The sequence below is a fragment of the Mesoplodon densirostris genome, chromosome 6 (genome assembly GCF_025265405.1).
Source record: "Mesoplodon densirostris isolate mMesDen1 chromosome 6, mMesDen1 primary haplotype, whole genome shotgun sequence".
Taxonomy (NCBI): Eukaryota; Metazoa; Chordata; class Mammalia; order Artiodactyla; family Ziphiidae; genus Mesoplodon; species Mesoplodon densirostris.
Genome location: NC_082666.1, coordinates 107,127,150 through 107,149,421, shown reverse-complemented (window position 1 = coordinate 107,149,421; position 22,272 = coordinate 107,127,150). Strand labels below are relative to the sequence as shown.

At 37.1% G+C, this 22,272-nt stretch overlaps 2 long non-coding RNA genes across 2 annotated transcripts in view; both read left to right on the top strand.

The window, feature by feature from the left end:
- LOC132492652 (uncharacterized) overlaps positions 1-22,272 on the top strand; it is a 406,999-nt gene that overhangs the window by 15,976 nt on the left and 368,751 nt on the right. The gene's annotated exons all lie outside the window — the stretch shown is intronic.
- Positions 1,512-18,997, top strand: LOC132492587 (uncharacterized). Its single transcript, XR_009532832.1, has 3 exons — positions 1,512-2,019; positions 17,602-17,685; positions 18,869-18,997. It is a non-coding gene; the product is annotated as an uncharacterized LOC132492587 (long non-coding RNA).

The window sequence follows — 22,272 nt, the reverse complement described above, 5'->3', positions numbered from 1 at the left end:
AAAGTTGTTTCTATGAACGTTCATGTACACATTTTGTGTGGACATATTTTTCTCATTTAAATTCCTAGGGGGTGAAATTAGGGGATTGTATTAATGCCAAACTGTTTTCCAAAGTAGTACATCATTTCACATTTTCTTCAGGAATGTATGAGACTTCTGGTTGTTCTCCATCCTTACTAACATTTGATGCTATCAATCTTTTTAATTTTAGTCATTCTAGTAGATGTGAAGTTATTTGCATTGTGGTTTTAATTTTTCTTTGATGACTAATAATGCTGAACATTTTAAAATGTTGCTTATTTACCATTCATGTGTCTTCTTTGGTTAAGTGTCTTATTAAATTTTTTGCCTAATTTAAAATAAATTGTTTGTCTACTAAGTAGTGTTTTAGTAAAAGCTGCAGAAGAAGCAAGTTTGGCTGGATTACAGAAAACAAGGGGGAGAGTGGTAGGAATGAGGCCAAGAGAGACATGGGAGAAGGGGAGAACAGATCAAAAAGGACTTTGAGGCCTTGGTGAGAACTTTGGATTTATTGTAATTAAATTGAATTCACTGGACGATTTTGAGTATAGAGTGGCACAATCAGGCTTAAATTTTAAGGGACCACTTTGGCAGCTCTGTGAACAGGCCAGAGGAACAGGAGTAAACACAGGATAGACTAGGAGGTTATTGCAGCAGTCAGAAAGAGAGAAACTGGTTAGCTGCAGTTCTGAATGAGCTTTCCCCTCACTCTTGTTCCTGACATTCCAAACTGCATAATTTCAGATGTGGAAGACTGAGAAATTTCCTGGCTTTTCTCAACAGAATATTGACTTACTCAAGGCCTTTAAGTGGAACACACTCTACTGAGGGTTGAGAGACAGCTGACAATAGTGGCTTGCTTAGCTTAACTCCGTGGTTATGGTTGTTAGTTGTGGTTGCAATATTATGGTTGTGTGACTCTTTGGTTAGTATTCACTTTCTCCATCTTGGAATATACGTTTGATGAGGATGGAAAAATGATCTCTGCTTTTAACTGTAGCCTCAGTTTGAGCACAGTGCCTGCCAATTAGCATTTAGTCAATGGGTTTTTTTGTAGGGGAGTGAATGTGTGTATGTGTGAGGGAGAGAGAGAAGAGGGGCAGAAACAGAGAGGGGAAGAGACAGCCATAGGGACAGGGGAACAAGTCCCTATTGCAAAAGAACAGGACAATATTTTCTGGGAGTAGAATGCTCAGAGCCTGTGTACTGTGTTCTTTTCTACTTTCTCAGGTTAGATTTATCACTTCATACATTTTCTTTATCTTATCCAAAATGAATCTACATTTTTTTTTCTTATAAGTATAAAGAAAAAGATGTTTTGGGGGGAAAATTTTTAATGTCTCACTACAATTCAAGTACCATACATGTCTCTTTCTATTATTTGTATATCTTGAAAATATACCAGCATTATTGTCTAACACAAAGGAGGCACTAAATAAAAGTTTTTCTTTGAAACATTGGTACTATAAATTATAAGAGACAGGAGCCATGTTTTCACAGCTCTGTTTCTTGAGCACCCAGCCCAACGGTATTGTGGAGATGGAATAACAATCACCATGAGCACAGGTCACTGCTGACAAAGGGACTTGCTTTCTCTCTAAACCATTTGACTTTGTTGGTGCCCAGGGCAGGATGCTCCAAAATATGCCTCAGTGGAATATTACTTTGAATTAAAGTTACTGAAGAAATGACTGATGCAAGAGAGACACACTGACCTTCCTATCTGTCTCCATGAAAGCAGGAAATTAATATCTCATGTGAATGGTGCCCTCCCTGTACCAGGAGGTAGAAAGACATCATTAGCACCAGAGATAGGGAATGCAGGGTCAAGAAGGCTGTATAAACCTTGTTACTTCTTTAACTCAAGAAGGTTGGCAGGGACATTTCTTCCTCCTCAACAGCTGACAAGACAACCAGGAGGCTGGCTAAACCCTGCTTCCCACCACAAGACGGCTGCAGCTGAGAGATCCTAGGACACATGACAAAGGCCAGCAGAAGGTAAAATTTCTTATCTCCTCAACTTCCCAGGCCTGTAAGGTCTGGTGGGTGGGAAAGTGCTTAAGAGTCTCCTTTTCTCTATCTCTAAATTTAGATTAGCAGAAGAAAATACTTATGGAGCAAGATCCTTGTGACATAGAAAATCTGGTTTTTGGAAATGAGTAATCTCGTCTCAGTTTTTCTTAATCCTTTCCTCCCAGAGATAGTCACTGTTTTTCTTTGTCTCTGTCTCCTGAGTCATGTTTCATAAGAAGAAAGAACCATAGGGCAGAGTACAGGCATAGGCCCTATAAGTCTGCTGTTGGAGACAGCCTCACAGACTGGTGAGTTAACAGTTCTCTCCAGTCCAGTGCCTATTAAGACAAACTTTGCTGTCAGTCCTCTAGATAAAAACTGGATGAGATTTTTCCTTCTGTATTTTTCTATGTCCTGAGAGTTTGGCTTTTTGTCCAGTGAGAATATTCTCTCTGGTCTCCACCATCTGGATGGTGTATTTACTGGGGTGCATCTGGTAACCAGTTGAATTGACTGGGGTTCTGAGACGCAAAGTCATAAACAGCACACTCTAGTCTTGTTGTGCCAGCTGTCAGAGGAGTTTGTCCTAAGGGGACCCAGTCCATAAGGGGCCTTTGTTGTTTCAACCTTCATTGCCTTGTAAGTGTTGGAAAAGTCCCATTCCAGCAGCATATGCCTGATGTCACAGATTAGTAGGTTTGGGATCAGAGGGGCCTCAAATTCCCAGGAGAGACCAGGGACACAGTTTGCATTATACCACCCTTACTGCCTGTGCAATGAAGGCCTTTGCTTTCTTAGATTATCCTTGGAAATGAATTTTCACATTATAGGGGCTATACCATCCGTGCCCTCTCCATCTGAAAGTATGCTTATTTCATCCATGGTAAGGATTTATTCTAAGCCAGAAAAGTTACCTCTGGGTCGTTCCATAAAAAGCCTTACTGATTTGAGTCACTATTTGAAATTAATGAAAGGTCTTACTCCTCAGTGGCCAGATGATGGCTCCTTTAAATATGCTGTATTTAAAAGATTACCTTTTTGAGAGCTCTCATCATAAACAGCTGTCATATTGGTATTTATGGAAGGATCAAATTGAAAGGAAAAATAATGTATAACAGCTAGCCTTAGGGAATCGTTATTAAGATGAAATAACAGAAATTAGACTTAAAGATCCAACGTGAATTCCCCTTTTTAAGAAAAATTTTAAAAATTGCCCCATCTCCTCAGCAATTCCTTAGGCCCTCCTACAAATAATTAGGAAAAGATCAGTTGGAAGCCAATATTCAAGAGCTAATAGAAACAATTATCTTTGTCTTCCAAATCTCTACAAAACCAGAAATGCAACTTAGGAACAAGTCAAGGCCCATTTATCTTCACCAACCCTGAAACCTATTCCTCTCAAATTCTTGTAGATATTATAGAAGTTGAGGATAATTGGAGCAAAACTGTCCTGTACTTAAGAAGAAAAAGTTTTTAAAATAATAATTACCCTGCGACTTATGATAATAGAAAAATACACTCCAAAACTCACAGAAGAAAATTTACATGTTTTTCTCTGTCCCTTAACGTTATAAATCTTACCATGTCTTTGAAATGTAAACACAGCCACATTGCCTGAGACTGAGCCCAGATTATCTCAATTGTTAGAACCTGAAACTAAAATTTAAAGAAAAAAAAGGAAAGAGGTTTTTTTTTTAAACAAAAACCACCAAAAAAACCCTCTCTTGCTCAAACTCTAAATCACAGTCTCCTTAAAATTGTTTATCAAGGGCAAGTACACTTAAAGGGCAAGAAGACTTAAAAGTCTTCTCCATAACTAATAAAAGACTGTAGCTATCTGAGTGAGTAAACTTAATTTATTCCAACAAGCAATCTAAAAATTCTCAAAAATATAACAAAAACGAATACAAATATTTTTCAAATTCACATGATCTTAGATAATTTTTGGTAAGCAAAATCTAGTTCAGGTTTAATGGTTTAATTAATACAGACATATCTTAAGAGTTATCAGCATTAAGTATAATAGCTTTATGCTAGGTAGTTTTACTAAAAGTCAAATAAGCTCATGTTATCTCTTTTACAAAATTTCTCAGAAAACAGTAATAATAATAATAATTTAAGATGATGGCTAACACTACTTTAACATCTTATGAAATTGTCATGAGTAATCTGAGTGGTTGTTAAGAACAAATTAATTAAATAGACATAAGATAAGAATTCTTTTAGGTAAACTTTTTTTAGCAATAATTGTTTTTGCTATGTCAACTTAAATAGTTTTCTAAATGTCTTTGATAAATTGTACCCTTAGAGTTTTGCTAAGTTAAATTAAATGAATTGAATGTCTAGATCATTTCCAACTAAGACAAAATACTGAAATATTAATTGCTGCATGAGTCTAAGTTTACCTACTTTTGACCTCTTATTACACACTAAATATGTTTGGTTCTATTAGTAAACATGTCTTGTGCTTCATTAAAAGCTTGTACTATGGGGCTTCCCTGGTGGCACAGTGGTTGAGAATCTGCCTGCCAATGCAGGGGACACGGGTTCGAGCCCTGGTCTGGGAAGATCCCACATGCCGCAGAGCAACTGGGTCTGTGAGCCACAATTACTGAGCCTGCGCGTCTGGAGCCTGTGCTCTGCAACAAGAGAGGCCGTGATAGTGAGAGGCCCGTGCACCGAGATGAGGAGTGGCCCCCGCTTGCCACAACTAGAGAAAGCCCTCACACAGAAACAAAGACCCAACACAGCCATAAATAAATAAATAAATAAATTAAAAAAAAAAAAAGCTTGTACTATGAAGTCGAATATGTTTCTAGAAATTATGAAATGTATTTATAAGTTTGCCAAGCCACAAAATACTTACACAGTTAATAATTTTTAACTTTATCTTTACAAAAAAATTAAAGCTTCAAAGGATTAAGAATTGTAAATAATATATGTGGTTAAAGCTACTAGGAATTATAAGGAAATTAGAACATGTTTTGGGGTAAGAAAAAGTGTAAGCTATGGAGATGTTTTTGTTCATGTAAAAACTTTGTTAAGTGATTTTTGTCCTAAAGCTGGTAACTTCTAAATGGGAAAGAGAACAAGGGACAAATCAAAATGGGCAGAGAAAGTTGTAAGAGGTTTGTTAAAAAGGAATCTTTAGAAAGGAATTTTATGTGTAGTCAGGTCTAAGATTGGAATGAATTTAATAAAGTGATTGAGTTTTAATATCCAAAGTAAGCTGGTAGAAAATTAAAATTTGTTTTTTCTCTCTTTTTGCAAAATTTTCTTAATTATTGGTCTGCTCTTAATGAGAAATTGTAAACAAAGACTTTTTTTTACATTTAATGTAATCTGTCTAACAAAACAAATATTGTACATTTTGTCTTGATGAGTCTGATAATTTTGAAGAAAAACTGAGTGCTTTCAATATTAAAAGAGCTAAGTCTTTTTACACTATTTAACTGTCTGTATTTACATGTGAATCCTTGTCACTTTGATTAAATTGATAACTAAATATTAATTCACAGTGACATATGATCATATTTGACAAAGTGTTTTAAAACATTTTTATTTTTGAACAAGTAGATTTTCCCCTAAGTCAAATTCAAAATGAAGTCTTATTGACCTGGAAATAATGTTCAGGTTTTCCAGAGGCCCCTTGGAACACCCTCAAAGATTTGTTTTATCTCATTAGAAAAGAGAGCTATGAAACTCATTAGGCTTATTTGGTATGTTACTTACATGGGAAGCATTGCTAAATAAATGATCATAAACTCTAGGTTATATCATAAGGGTGAATGTTATTAACATAAATGTTCTAGAAAGTATATGAAATTCCTAAAATTGGATATGTCCTAGTATAATGTTATCAGTCATAATTCTAGCTATTATCTTAAATGTTTTGTGTCACAGAGATAAATTTTCTTGTCAATTCCATTAGAATGAATCAAATTTTTAGTAATGGATATTTGTCTTTTATTACTTAGACAATGGTTTTACTCAGATGCTTTTACAAAAGCTTCCTGAAAATGTGTTTCATGTTCAGAGAAATTCATGGAAAAGGATCTAACAAGTATTCTGGAACACAAGTTTCTGATGAATTTCAAATCATTACACTGAACTGAGTAAGAATTTACAAAACCCTAATGGAGAAATTGACGGTTTCATAAAACTTCTAACAAAAGATCAAACAAAACAAGAATTAATTACATGGGACTAAATAAACTGAAGAAGATGGTTATAATATTTTATGATTTTAAAAATAAATTTATTTAGTTTATTTATTTTTGGCTGCATTGGGTCTTTGTTGCTGTGTGTGGGCTTTCTCTAGTTGCAGCGAATGGCAGCTACTCTTCGTTGTGGTGCGTGGGCTTCTCATTGCAGTGGCTTCTCTTGTTGTAGAGCATGGGCTCTAGGTGCATGGGCTTCAGTAGTTGTGGCTCATGGGCTTTAGTAGTTGTGGCTCATGGGCTCTAGAATACAGGCTCAGTAGTTGTGGCACGTGGGCTTAGTTGCTCTGCGGCATGTGGGATCTTCCTGGACCAGGGTTTGAACCCATGTCCCTTGCACTGGCAGGCAGATTCTTAAACACTGTGCCACCAGGAAAGCCCCATTTTAAGATTTTTTTCTCGTGGTACGCGGGCCTCTCACTGTTGTGGCCTCTCCCGTTGTGGAGCACAGGCTCCGGATGCGCAGGCTCAGCGGCCATGGTTCACAGGCCCAGCCGCTCCACGGTATGTGGGATCCTCCCAGACCGGGGCACGAACCCGGGTCCCCTGCATCACAGGCAGACTCTCAACCACTGCACCACCAGGGAAGCCCTATGATTTTTACATTTGAAACATTGCTGTTTTTTTTTTTTTAAGTTTTGTTTCTCCAAATGTCGGAACATTTGTTTTTCTCTCTTAAGCTTAGAGCAGTTTGGTAAATTATACCCTTGTAAGCAAAATTGAATCATTTGTCTTTTTCTCCCTACCCGATTCCTCCAGAATTCAGAAGCTTTCAGTGAACATTTTTATTTTCTTGGCAATATAGTTATTTGCATAATTTCAATAAGAATCTGTTCTCCTTATAATAGCACATAATTGCAAACATTGATTATATTACTAAAGTTCTGCCTAGAATGTCATAGTTGAGAGAGATATACATAAACTTAGGTTTGACCAAACAGCTTTAAGAAACTAAGGTTGAATTCATGGAGCCTATAAAGCCCCTTGGGAAAATAGTGTGGTACCTTGCTTAGAGTTCCCAGCAGCTGAGTAAGGAAGGTCACTTCCTGGCAAATGCAAGAACCTCAGAATATTTGGGGGACATTGAGGAGAAGAATTCGCCCAAATCTATAGATGTCAAATGATTGGCTTGGCTTCTTAGCCTCAAGGGACTATTAAAAGTTTAATCTGGAGATCCCTTATAAAAAGTTCCAGCAAAGCAGACTTAAAAGAGCCTATATGGGAGATTTCCCTCTAACCCTGGAGGTATTCTGCAGAGATAGTGGTTGACCAGAGGTAAAACCTGAAGTCCTTCATGAATTTCAATCAAAATTGAACTTTAAGAAGCCAGAACTCCTCACAGTGACATTCAGGAGAGAGGGTAGAGAGAAAGATGGCAAAGTAGAAGGACGAGAGCTCACCTCCTCTCATGAAACCACCCAAATCACAACGAACTGCTGAACAACCATCAACAAAAAAGACTTGAACATACAAAAAAGACATTCTACATCCAGAGACAAAGAAGAAGCTACAACTAGATGGTAGGAGGGGTGCTTTTGTGATATAATCAAATCTCATACCTGCTGGGTGGGTGACCCAGAAAGTGGAAAATAATCATCATATCACAGAGGTTTTCCCACAGGAGTGAGAGTTCTGAGACCCACGTGAGGCTCCTCAGCCTGGGGACATGGCAATGAGAGGAGGAGATCCCAGAGCAGTTGATCTTGAAGGCCAGTGGGACTTGAGGGCAGGAGCTCCACAGGATTGGGGGAAAGAGACTCCACTTTTGGAGGGTGCACACAAGGTTTCATGTGTACTGGGACTCAGGGCAAAGCAGTAACTCCATAAAAGCTTGGGCCAGACCTACCTGAGGGTCTTGGAGGGTCTCCTGGGGAGGAAGAAGTTGGCTGTGGCTCACTGTGGGGGCAAGAACACTGGTGGCAGAGGACCCAGGGAATATTTTTTGGTGTGAGCTTTCCTGGAGGTCACCATTTGGGCACTGAGACCTGGCCCCACCCAATAGCCTGCAGTCTCCAGTTCTGGGATGCCTCAGGGCAAACAACCAACAGGGTGGGAACACAGACCCTCCCATGAGCAGACAGGCTGCCTAAATTTATTCTGATCGCACAGCCGCCTCTAAACACCACTTGACACAGCCCTGCCCACCAGAGGGAGAAAACCCAGCTCCACTCACCAGTGGGCAGGCACCAGTCCCTACCACCAGGAAGACTGCACAAGCTCCTGGACCAACCTCACCCATCAGGGGGCAGGCACCAGAAGTGAGAGGAGCCAAGATCCTGCAGCCTGAGGAAAGGAGGCTACAAACACAGAAGGCAGAGAAATGTGTTCCAGATGAAGGAACGTCATCAAACTCTGGAAGAACACCTAAGTGAAGTGGAGATGATAGGCAATCTTCCTGAAAAAGAATTCAGAGTAATGATAGTAAAGATGATACAAGTAACTGGAAAAAGAATGGAGGCACAGACCAAGAACATAGATGAAATTTTTAACAAAGAGCTAGAAGTTTTAAAAAACAGAGATAAACAATAACTGAAATGAAAAATACTCTACAAGTAATCAATAGCAGAATAAATGAGGCAGAAGAATAAATAAGTGAGCTGGTAGACAGATTGGTGAAAATCACTGCTTTGGAACCGAATAAAGAAAAAACATGAAAACAAATGAGGACAGTCTAAGAGACCTCTGGGACAACATTAAATGTGCCAACATTCACATTATAGGGGTCCCAGAAGGAGAAGAGAGAGACAGAGGGGCTGAAAAAATATTTGAAGAGATAATAGCCAAAAACTTCCCTAACATGGAAAAGGAACAGTCACTCAAGTCCAGGAAGCACAGAGAGTGAAATACAGGGCAAACCCAAAGAGGAACATGCCAACACACATGAATGAAATGGACAAAAATTAAAGACAAAGAAAACATTAAAAGCAACAAGAGAAAAACAACAAATAACATACAAGGAAACCCCAGTAAGCTTATCAGCTGATTTTTTCAGCAGAAACTCTGCAGGCCAGAAGGGAGTGGCCCAATATATTTACAGTGATGAAAGGCAAAAACCTACGACCAAAAATACTCTACCCAGCAAGGCTCTTATTCAGACCTGACAGAGAAATCAAAAGCTTTATAGACAAACAAAAGCTAAGAGAATTCAGCACCATCAAACCAGCTTTACAACAAATGCTAAAGGAACTTCTCTAGATGAAAAAGAAAATGCCACAACTAGAAAAAAAGAAAATTATGAATGGGAAAGCTCACCATTAAAGGCAAACATACAGTAAAGGTAGGAAATCATCCACTCACAAATATGATATCAAAACAAGCAATCATGAGAAGAGGAGAGTACAAATGCAGGATATTGGAAATGCATTTGAAATTAAGAGACCAGCAACTTAAAGCAACTTTTCATATATATATATATATATATATATATATATATATATATATATATATATATATATATATACACACTCTGCTATATCAAAACCTCATGGGAAATGCAAACCAGAAATCTACAATAGATACACAAAGAAAAAGCAACCCAAATGCAACACTAAAGATGGTCATCAAACCACAAGGGAAGAGAACAAAAAGGAAGGGAAGAAAAAAGAGCTACAAAAACAAACCCAAAACAATGAACAAAATGACAGTAAGAACATACATATTGATAATTACATTAAAAGTAAAGAGACTAAATGCTCCAACCAAAAGACATAGACTGGCTGAACAGATACAAAAGCAAGAACCATATATATGCTGCCTACTAGAAACTCACTTTAGATCTAGACACCCACACAGACTGAAAGTGAGAGGGTAAAAGAAAGGTATTCCATACAAATGGAAATCAAAGGAAAGCCAGCGTAGCAATAGTCATATCAGACAAAATAGACTCTAAAATAAAGACTGTAACAAGGACCAAGAAGGACCAAGACACTGCATAATGATCAAGGAATCAATCCAAGAAGAAGATTCAACAATTGTAAATATATATTCACCCAACATAGGAACGCCTCAATATATAAGGCAAATGCTAATAGCCATAAAAGGAGAAATTGACAGTAACACAATAGTATTGGGGGATGTTAACACCCCACTTTCATCAATGCACAGATCATCCAGACAAAATCAATATGAAAACACAGGCCTTGAATGATACATTAGACCAGAAGGACTTAATTGATATTTAGAGAGCATTCCATCTGAAAGCAACAGAATACACATTCTCCTCAAGTGCACACGAAACATTCTCCAGGATAGATCACATGCTGCGCCACAAAGTGAGCCTTGGTAAATTTAAGAAAATTGAAATCATATGAAGCACCTATTCCAAACACAATGCTATGAGATTAGAAATCAACTACAAGAAAAAAAACTGTAAAAAACACAAATACATGGAGGCTAAACAATATGCTATAAGCAACCAATGTATCACTGAAGAAATCAAAGCAAAAATTTAAAAATACCTACGAATGAAAACAAAAACATGAAGATCCAAAACCTATGGGATGCAGCAGAAGCATTTCTAAGAGGGAAGTTTATAGTGATAAAATCTTACCTCAGGAAACAAGAAAAATCTCAAATAAACAGCCTAACGTTATACGTAAAGCAACTAGAGAAAGGAGAACAAACAAAACCCAAATCAAGTAGAAGGAAAGAAATCATATAGATCAGAGCAGAAATAAATGAGAGACAAAGAAAACAGTAGGAAAGATCAATGAAACTAGAAGCTGGTTCTTTGAAAAGATAAACAAAATTGATAAACCATTAGCCAGCATCATCAAGAAAAAAATGGGGAGAGCTCAAAGCGATAAAATTAGAAATACAAAAGAAGTTACAATGGACACCACAGAAATACAAAGCTCAAAAGAGACTACTACCAGAAACTATATGCCTGTAAAATGCACAACCTAGAAGAAATGGACAAATTCTTAGAAAGGTACAACCTTCGAAGACTGAACCAGGAAGAAATAGAAAATATGAACAGACAAATCACAAGTCCTGAAATTGAAACTGTGATGAAGAAACTCCAACAGGGCATCCCTGGTGGCGCAGTTGTTAAGAAACCACCTGCCAAGGCAGGGGACACGGGTTCGAACCCTGGTCCAGGAAGATCCCACATGTCACAGAGCAACTAAGCCCGTGGGTCACAACTACTAAGCCTGCTCTCTAGAGCCCACGAACCACAGCTGCTGAGCCTGCATGCCACAACTACTGAAGCTCACGTGCCTAGATCCCATGCTCTGCGACAAGAGAAGCCACCGCAATGAGTAGCCCATGCACCACAATGAAGAGTAGCCCCTGCTTGCCACAACTAAAAAAAGAAAGCCTACATACAACAACAAACACCCAATGCAGCCAAAAATAAAATAAATAAATAAATTTACTTTTTAAATTTATTAAAATTTATTTTAAAAAAAGAAGCTCCCAACAAACAAAAGTCCAAGATCAGATGGCTTCACAGGTGAATTCTATGAAGCATTTAGAGAACACTAAACACCTGTTCTTCTGAAACTATTCCATAAAATTTCAGAAGAAGAAACATTCCCAAACTCATCCTATGAGGCCATAATCACCCTGATACCAAAACCAAACAAAGGTACTACAAAAAAAGAAAAAATAAGTCAATATCACTGATGAACATAGACTCAAAAATCATTTACAAAATACTAGCAAAGTGAATCCAACAACGCATTAAAAGGCTCAGACACCATGATCAAGTGGGATTTATCCCAAGGATGCAAGGATTTTTCAATCTCCACATATCAATCAGTGTGATACACCACATCAATGAATTCAGTAAAGTCACAGAATACAAAATTAATACACAGAAATCTCTTTCATTCCTATACACCAAAAACAAAAGATCAGAAAGAGAAATTATGGAAGGAATCCCATTTACCATCACATCAAAGAGAATAAATACCTATAAATAAATCTACCTAAGGAGACAAAAGACCTGTACTCTGAAAACTCTAAGATGCTGATGAAAGAAATCGAAAGTGACACAAACATTTTGTTGAGGATTTTTGCATCTATGTTCATCAGTGATATTGGCCTGTAGTTTTCTTTCTTTGTGACATCCTTGTCTGGTTTTGGTATCAAGGTGATGGTGGCCTCGTAGAATGAGTTTGGGAGTGTTCCTCCCTCTGCTATATTTTGGAAGAGTTTGAGAAGGATAGGTGTTAGCTCTTCTCTAAATGCTTGATAGAATTCGCCTGTGAAGCCATCTGGTCCTGGGCTTTTGTTTGTTGGAAGATTTTTAATCACAGTTTCAATTTCAGTGCTTGTGATTGGTCTGTTCATATTTTCTATTTCTTCCTGATTCAGTCTTGGCAGGTTGTGCATTTCTAAGAATTAGTCCATTTCTTCCAGGTTGTCCATTTTATTGGCATAGAGTTGCTTATAGTAATCTCTCATGATCTTTTGTATTTCTGCAGTGTCAGTTGTTACTTCTCCTTTTTCATTTCTAATTCTATTGATTTGAGTCTTCTCCCTTTTTTTCTTGATGAGTCTGGCTAATGGTTTATCAATTTTGTTTATCCTCTCAAAGAACCAGCTTTTAGTTTTATTGATCTTTGCTATCGTTTCCTTCATTTCTTTTTCATTTATTTCTGATCTGATTTTTATGATTTCTTTCCTTCTGCTAACTTTGGGATGTTTTTGTTCTTCTTTCTCTAATTGCTTTAGGTGCAAGGTTAGGTTGTTTATTCGAGATATTTCCTGTTTCTTAAGGTGGGATTGTATTGCCATAAACTTCCCTCTTAGAACTGCTTTTGCTGCATCCCATAGGTTTTGGGTCGTCGTGTCTCCATTGTCATTTGTTTCTAGGTATTTTTAAATTTCCTCTTTGATTTCTTCAGTGATCACTTCGTTATTAAGTAGTGTATTGTTTAGCCTCCATGTGTTTGTATGTTTTACAGCTCTTTTCCTGTAATTGATATCTAGTCTCATAGCATTGTGGTCAGAAAAGATACTTGATACAATTTCAATTTTCTTAAATTTACCAAGGCTTGATTTGTGACCCAAGATATGATCTATCCTGGAGAATGTTCCATGAGCACTTGAGAAAAATGTGTATTCTGTTGTTTTTGGATGGAATGTCCTATAAATATCAATTAAGTCCATCTTGTTTAATGTATCATTTAAAGCTTGTGTTTCCTTATTTATTTTCATTTTGGATGACCTGTCCATTGGTGAAAGTGGGGTGTTAAAGTCCCCTACTATGATTGTGTTACTGTCGATTTCTCCTTTTATGGCTGTTAATATTTCCCTTATGTATTGAGGTGCTCCTATGTTTGGTGCATAAATATTTACAATTGTTATATCTTCTTCTTGGATTGATCCCTTGATCATTATGTAGTGTCCTTCTTTGTCTCTTCTAGTAGTCTTTATTTTAAAGTCTATTTTGTCTGATATGAGAATTGCTACTCCAGCTTTCTTTTGGTTTCCATTTGCATGGAATATCTTTTTCCATCCCCTTACTTTCAGTCTGTATGTGTCTCTAGGTCTGAAGTGGGTCTCTTGTAGACAGCATATATATGGGTCTTGTTTTTGTATCCATTCAGCCAGTCTGTGTCTTTTGGTGGGAGCATTTAGTCCATTTACATTTAAGGTAATTATTGATATGCTGGAGAGGGTGTGGAAAAAAGGGAACACTCTTGCACTGCTGGTGGGAATGTGAATTGGTACAGCCACTATGGAGAACGGTATGGAGGTTCCTTTAAAAACTACAAATAGAACTACCATATGACCCAGCAATCCCACTACTGGGCATATACCCTGAGAAAACCATAATTCAAAAAGAGACATGTACCAAAATGTTCATAGCAGCCCTATTTACAATAGCCCGGAGATGGAAACAACCTAAGTGTCCATCATTGGATGAATGGATAAAGAAGATGTGGCACATATATACAATGGAATATTACTCAGCCATAAAAAGAAATGAAATTGAGCTATTTGTAATGAGGTGGATGGACCTAGAGTCTGTCATACAGAGTGAAGTAAGTCAGAAAGAGAAAGACAAATACTGTATGCTGACACATATATATGGAATTTAAGAAAAAAATGACATCAAGAACATAGGGGTAAGACAGGAATAAAGACACAGACCTACTAGAGCATGGACTTGAGGATATGGGGAGGGGGAAGGGTAAGCTGTGACAAAGTGAAAGAGCGGCATGGACATATATACACTACCAAACGTAAGGTAGATAGCTAGTGGGAAGCAGCCGCATAGCACAGGGAGATCAGCTCGGTTCTTTGTGACCGCCTGGAGGGGTGGGATAGGGAGGGTGGGAGGGAGACGCAAAAGGGAGGGGATATGGGAACATATGTATATGTATAACTGATTAAATTTGTAAAATAAAAAAAAAAAAAAAAAGAAAAGAAAGTGACACAAACAGATGGAGAGATATACCATGTGCTTGGATTGGAAGAATCAATACTGTCAAAATGACTATACTACTTAAGGCAATCTACAGATTCAATGCAATCCCTATTAAATTACCAGTGGAATTTTTTTTTTTAGATTTTTTTCATGTGGACCATTTTTAAAGTCTTTATTGAATTTGTTACAATATTGCTTCTGTTTTATGTTTTGGTTTTTGTTTTTTTTGTGTGTTTTTTTGGTTGCATGGCATGTGGGATCCCAACTCCCTGACCAGGGATCGAACCTGCATCCTCCTCATTGGAAGGTGAAGTCCCAACCACCGGACCGCCAGGAAAGCCCCCACCAATGGCATTTTTCACAGAACTAGAACAGAAAATTTTAAAATGTGTATAGAAACACAAACCCCCAAATAGCCAAAGCATACTATGAAAGCAAAATGGAGCTGGAGGAATCAGGCTCACTGTCTTCAGACTATATTACAAAGCTACAGTAATCAGTATGGTACTTGCACAAAAACAGAAATATAGATCAATGGAACACAATAGAAAGCCCAGAAATAAACCCACACAACTATGGTCAATTAATCTATGACAAAGGAGGCAGGAATATACAATGGAGAAAAGACAGTCTCTTCCATAAGTGGTGCTGGGAAAACTGGACAGCTACATGTAAAAAAATGAAATTAGAACAATTTTCTAACATCACAGACAAAAATCAACTCAAAATGCATTAAAGACCTAAATGTAAGACTGGATATTATAAAACGCTTAGAGGAAAATCCAGGCAGAACACTCTTTCACAGCAGCAATATCTTTTTGGATCCACCTCCTAGAGGAAAGAAAAGAAAAACTAAAATAAACAAATGGGACCTAATCAAACTTAAAAGCTTTTGCACAGCAAAGGAAACCATAAACAAAACAAAAAGACAACCTACAGAATGGGAGAAAATATTTGCAAATGATGAGACTGACAATGGAATAATCTCCAAAGTATACAAATAGCTCATGCAGCTCAATATCAAAAAAGCAAACAACCCAATCAAAAAATGGACAGAAGATCTAAATAGACATTTCTCCAAAGAAGACATACTGATGGGCAAAAAGCACATGAAAATCTGCTCAACATCGCTAATTATTAGAGAAATGCAAATCAAAACTACAATGAGGTATCACCTCACACCAGTCAGAGTAACCGTCATCAAAAAGTCTACAAACTGTAGACTACAAAAATGTTGGAGAGGGTGTGGAGAAAAGGAGTCCTCCTGCACTGTTGGTGGGAATGTAAATTGGTTCAACCACTATGGAGAATATTATGGGATTCCTTAAAAAACTAAAAATAGAAGTACCATATGATCCATCAATCCTACTCTTAGGCATGTATCTGGAGAAAATTATACTTCCAAAAGATACATGCACCCCAGTGTTCAGTGCAGCACTATTCACAATAACCAGGATATGAAAGCAATTTAAATGTCCATTGACAGATGAATGGATAAAGAAGATGTGGTACATATATACAATGGAATATTACTCAGCCATAAAAATGAATGAAATAATGCCATTTGCAGTAACATGAATTGACGTAGAGATTATCATACTAAGTGAAGTAATTCAGAGAAAGACAAGTATCATATGATATCACTTATCTGTGGAATCTGAAAACATGATACAAATGAACTTAATTACAAAAGAGAAACAAACTCACAGACTTAAAAAACAAACTTATGGTTACTAAAGGGAAAAGGTATGGGGAGGGATAAATTAGGAGTTTGGATTCACATATACACACTACTATATATAAAATAGATAATCAACAAGACCCTACTGTAGAGCAAAGGGAACTCTACTCACTATTCTGTAATAACCTATATGGCAAAAGAATCTGAAAAAGAATGGATATATGTATATGTATAACTGAATCATTTTGCTGTACACCTGAAACTAATTCAACATTGTAAATCAACTATACTTCAATATAAAATAAAAATTAAATTAAAAAAAGAGATGAACAAAAGAAGTGTCTTCCAATGCAAGGATCAGATCAAAGAACATGAATGGAATATTCCTACTGGGACGATTAGGAGGATAACACATCCTTGGTAGGTGCAGAGCCTGTTCACTTATCCTCTGACTTTCCTTGTTCCCTTTCTCCACTACATCCTATTAAGCAGATAAAAACTTTGAGAAAGCTGCCTCTTCCTTCACCAATGCCAAGAAGGACAAACTCAAAGAGCCATTTTCTGTCTGTCTTCCTCTGATGTTGCTTCTTCATGTTTGAGCTATTGGGAGGAGAGAGAGGCAATAAATTCTCTTAATAAAAGCAAAAAATAAAAATAAAAAATAAGCCTATATGGTTAGTCATGATTCTTGCTATACTTATATAAATAAGACCAAGTTTATTGAATCTAGACTTATTTTGCAAACAAATTTGTCTTAATTTGGCTATCTTTGATAGAAATGAGGGTGATTTTAGAGAGAAAAATTATCTTTCGATAGAAACCAAAATACGTATTGTGGATATTAGATTCTAGTGCTATTAATTTTCCTTGAAGTTTTGTTAATTACCTGAAAACTGGACTGTGTCCTGAATTTTTCTAGTTTCCTCCACTACCTGACTACAGCTCTCCAAACTAGTGTTTCCAAATTTTCTCCCACCCTTTTAACTTGGAATCATTGAAACTAAAACTGCCTTTTTTTCTGAAGTCCTGCATACTGAAGGTAGATATCTTAATATAAACTTCAGAGAAATCTCCACAGCAGCTCATGTTTAGACAGTCTTCTTCGTTCCTGTTGCTATATGGACCACTCAGAAAGTTTACCTGAACATCTGATGGACATTCAAACTACAAAAGATGCTTTAACCCTGACATTTAGAGATCTTCTCAACTGTCTACCCTCAGAACTCAAAAACTGGTATGAAATTTGCCTCCATTATTAACCATTGTTTTTTTTGTCTCCATAGCAATGCCTCTTATTCAATACCTGATTGCTTGTATAGTCAGCTTAACTTCTACTTGGAAATACTGCTTTGGAAGAGAAAATTAAGGTAAAATGATCATATGGATGGACTCTAATCCAAGATGACTTGTATCTTTATAAGGGGGGAATACTAGAACACAGACATGCACAGACTGAGGGGCAACCATGTGAGGACACAGCGAGAAGGTAGCCATCAAAGGAGAGAGACCTCAAAGAAACTAAACTTGATACTTTGATCTTGGACTTCTAGCCTCTAGAGCTATGAGAAAATATATTTTTGTTGTTTAAGCCACCTAGTAGCCAGTGTGGTATTTTGTTATGGCAGCCCTAGCAAACAAATACAATCACTATTAGGGAAAAAAAAAATCATGTGCTTTGTTATTCCAGTAGAATGATTTTAACACTGATTACTTCTTACCTTGAGATTATAAAAGACAGTGATAAACATTACTGTAGAGTATATATGAGTTGTGTCCTATGAAACAAAGGTAGTTAACAAACACCTCTCAGCTGTAGATGATGCCCTGTGTTCATCTGATCAGCAAGAGGACATGAGTGGAAGGGAGAACCTTTTCTGCTTCAGACAAGCAACTTCCTGGGTTACCCTGAGTACGACAAAGAGGGCCATTGCTTGGGGACCAGGTCTCCAAGCAGTCACAACAGGCCTCAGGAACCCACAAGAAAATTGTGAAGGAAGAATATTACTAGCCAGGCCCATATGAATCTTTTCCTCCGATCACTGCTCTTTTGTGAAAAGTTCTTCCAAATACACATTTTTGTCCCAAAATATCATGTTGGATGCTCGCTACTAGGAGCAAATTTTTCTAGCATCTCTGTTGGATGAATTTTCACACTTGCAAAATCACTCAGAAAAGAGTTCATCCTCCCAACACCTCCCCTGCACCAGTGTCCCCCTAAACAGCATCTGACCACAATATGAAGGAACTTACCTCCCAGGTAAACAGGTGCTTGAATGTGATTTAATTATCTCTGCATCCTCTCCCTGGTCTCCCTGTGAAATCTAGTCACCTCTTTGCATTAAAGCATTTCTGTGGGAAGCCCTGTAAGGTGCTGGCTATTCTCAATTCTGTCCTGCTGGTTTCTCTGAAGTGCCTAGAAGCTGTCCTCTCCACACACAAACTGTTCTGACAAACTTCATTTGAATGATTTGGATTTTAATTCTCAATTTGCTTCTGTTCCTAAGCCTTAAGGCTTTTTTTTTTTTTTTTTTTTTTTTTTTACCAATTCAGAAAAAAGCATCATTAAAAAAAAGACAAGGTTGGGCTTCCCTGGTGGCGCAGTGGTTGAGAGTCCGCCTGCCGATGCAGGGGACACGGGTTCGTGCCCCGGTCCGGGAAGATCCCACATGCCGCGGAGCGGCTGGACCCGTGAGCCATGACCACTGAGCCGGCGTGTCCGGAGCCTGTGCTCTGCAACGGGAGAGGCCACAACAGTGAGAGGCCTGCGTACCAAAAAAAAAAAAAAAAAAAAGACAAGGCTACTCGCAGATCTAAGATGCTAAGCTTTAACTTAGTACGTTCTTAGGACTGATGTTTTCCAAGGAACAAACTTTCTTGTTTCCTGTGCAATAATAAAGGTTTGTTATAAAAGTTAGTACAAAAAGTGAGAAAAAATAGAAATAGTGGTATCTTCACAGTTGAGTTCTTAACATATTTTCTGATATATGTAAAAAGAGAAAAATTGGCAAAATGAGTACCAACATTTTAAAAAATAATAATTAAGCCTAAATCCCTGGATTTACCAATTTTATAAAATAAGAAAGTAACATTTTATAAAATACAATTTTATGAAATATGATTTTATAAAATTTGTTTAGCTAAGTAACAAATGATTTGCCCACAAAACAGATTTAGCAGGTGGAGTCCAGGGGGCACATTCTACAAAATAAATTTATTGACACTGTAAATGGTTACTAGCATAAAATTGTGGTGGGAATAAAAAGGGCAGTGACCTTCGTCCTGAAGTTTAGGAGTGATCCCTGAATTGAGAGATATCTGAGTTGAAGTGGTCACTGGAAACAAATGGTAGAGACAAATCACAGAGAGCACACTGTATCAATTCCAGCTTCTGGACTCAGAGAAGGAAGGAAGAGCTTCAGATTTCATTGCAGAGAATGAGGCTGAGAAACTTTAAAATCAGATGCTTTTTCCCAGATCCAGGGGGCCAGCTAATGCACAAAAATGCTTAAAGCCACATAGGTATGCCACCTTTATTTCCTAGAGAAGATGTTAGCATTTTCTAAATCCTCATCTACCGTGCCTGGCATGCATTATTTTATAGCTTTCTGGAAGTTTCATCAGCACCACTTGTATATTTGTAGTACGATGTGTCTGTGGAGAGTAGAGAATGCAGGTCCGGGCTGGGGGCAACGGACTCTTCTAGCTACCACAGTGAGTGGTGCCCCTGCAAACCTGAGTAAGGAAGACAACTTGCCTTTGGGTGGGTAGTGTTACAATCTGCATGTCTAGGGGCACAAATGTAAAGACCGACCCTGTTCTGGGAATGATTATGATTCTGACTGACCTCAAAGGGGTAATGATGAACCCCCTGGATCATCAGGATCTGGATGTTCCCTACTTTTTCCACGGTGTGATCATGACAGAAAGTGTGGCTGTAGATATCTGGGAACATTTCCAGAAATGTCCTCCTGTAGGAGTTAATTATAAAGTAAATGTGCATAAAAGAGAAAATAATATTGAAACCTATCAAGGGGAGTAGATCTTAAGGGTTAATATTGTAGATGGACTACTTTGGAAAAAATCTTTTTCCCTTGGAGTATTAAGAAGTCATCGCATAATTGCCATCTCTCCACATTTTGTTCTAGAGTGCCTGGTTTCTTGATATCAGTGTGAGACCTGTTTTAAATAAAAATCTATTTGTAAAAATCCAGATCTGTAATATGTTCTAAATATCATTATAGTGTCTTTTAACTATAGATTAAAAATCACTTCATTTTCAACAAAATATTTCGATGTAAACATCAAATGTTTTGAAAACAAAGGGGATGTGTTTTTGTTGTTTTCTCTTTTATCTAATTTTTGTATCCATTTTGTCTGGGCATATTAAATGGTAAAAATATTTATAAGATTTGCACTAGGTGAATCTTCTTAAAAAGAAAATACGGAAGGCCACAGAGTCTGGGAATATTAATATCTTTTTAATAGATTGATCCCCCTTGATTTCTTATTCTGGAATAAAGGTACAAGTTTTTCCATGAAAATTAGACACACAAATCATCTGACACAATGTATGACAGATGGAAAATGGTTGATGGGAATTTTGCTTTAATGCACATTGTTCATTGTAATTTTGCCCAGCTTAGTGAACTGTGAATTAATAATGAGGAGCAACACATTCAACGTATTATAGTAATAAAGTGCTTTTATGGACATTTTTCATGTTTCCAGACTTTCTTGGCCACCCTGAACAATTTTAACTCAAAGGATTAAAAAATAATCACTTATTTAACTGTGTTAAAATAGTCAACTTTGAAAAGGATATTTTCCTGTATGAACTTTTTCCTAATTGATTCCATTTTGTTCTGATCAGTAAACTTACCTGAGTAAGCTGCACTATTAAAAAAAAAGTGATCTGATAGAGTATTAGATGACATACATGACCATAGTCCATTGTTTTCTGATTCAATGACATAAAGGAGTAAAGGGAAAAATTAATAATTATACATTTTTAAATTAGGAGAATAGAAAAACGAAATTTCTTGTAGAAATAAGCCCAGAGTCCTCGTGTCAGCCCTGTTCCTCTTAAAAGACCGTGACGCTGTAATACTAATGGATAATCTGGGAGACAACCAGCTGTCATTAAGATAGATTTTACCAAGGCAAGGGCAATAGGTTGCTTATTAGCAGTGAGAAATCAGTAGTCTTTTAGAAGTGTACCCTTTGGAAAGTGTGAGATATATAATAAATGAAAGCCTTTCATTATTCATTGTTATAAGCCAAATGTAGATTAAATGTACACTACCTTCAATTCAGATATTAAGATACCCTTCCCTCAGTAATTTTATGAGGTAACATGTAGAATGTCAAGCATAGGCTAAGTCATATATTTTATAATCTTTCAAAAATTTTTTAAGCAATGTGTTAACCCTATAATGAATATAAAGTGGATCCTAACTGCATGTCTTAGAAAATGTGCATTTCATAGAATTATTTAAGAATGAATCCTTAATAGCCCATCTTTTTAAGTATGTTAGCTGAACGTTATGATTGTGTAATATCATTTTAGGGCATTACCACATTTTAAGAAATAAAATAATATTCAGAAGCATAATTTTGCCAGAATGTAAAATTTAAAACCAGAAATTTGACTTGTGAAAAATCCTCACATGATTATTGGCCTGTTCAAAAATAAAGCAAACCCCACAAACCTGATGCAAGCTATTATGTGCAAAATAATGTGCTAGTTACACAGCCCTCTGGGAAGTGAATGTGAGTCCGGATGCTTCTTTCTTGGTTTATTTCATTCCTAGAGTACCTTTGTTGCAGGTTTTTCTTATGTTCCCAAAGGAAACAAGTAAGCCATCTCAAGTTTAAGTTCTGTCCTCAATAAAGTAAAAAATGTGCCAGATACCATTTGACTGGATGATAACTAAAACTGGACAAATATTTTCTCT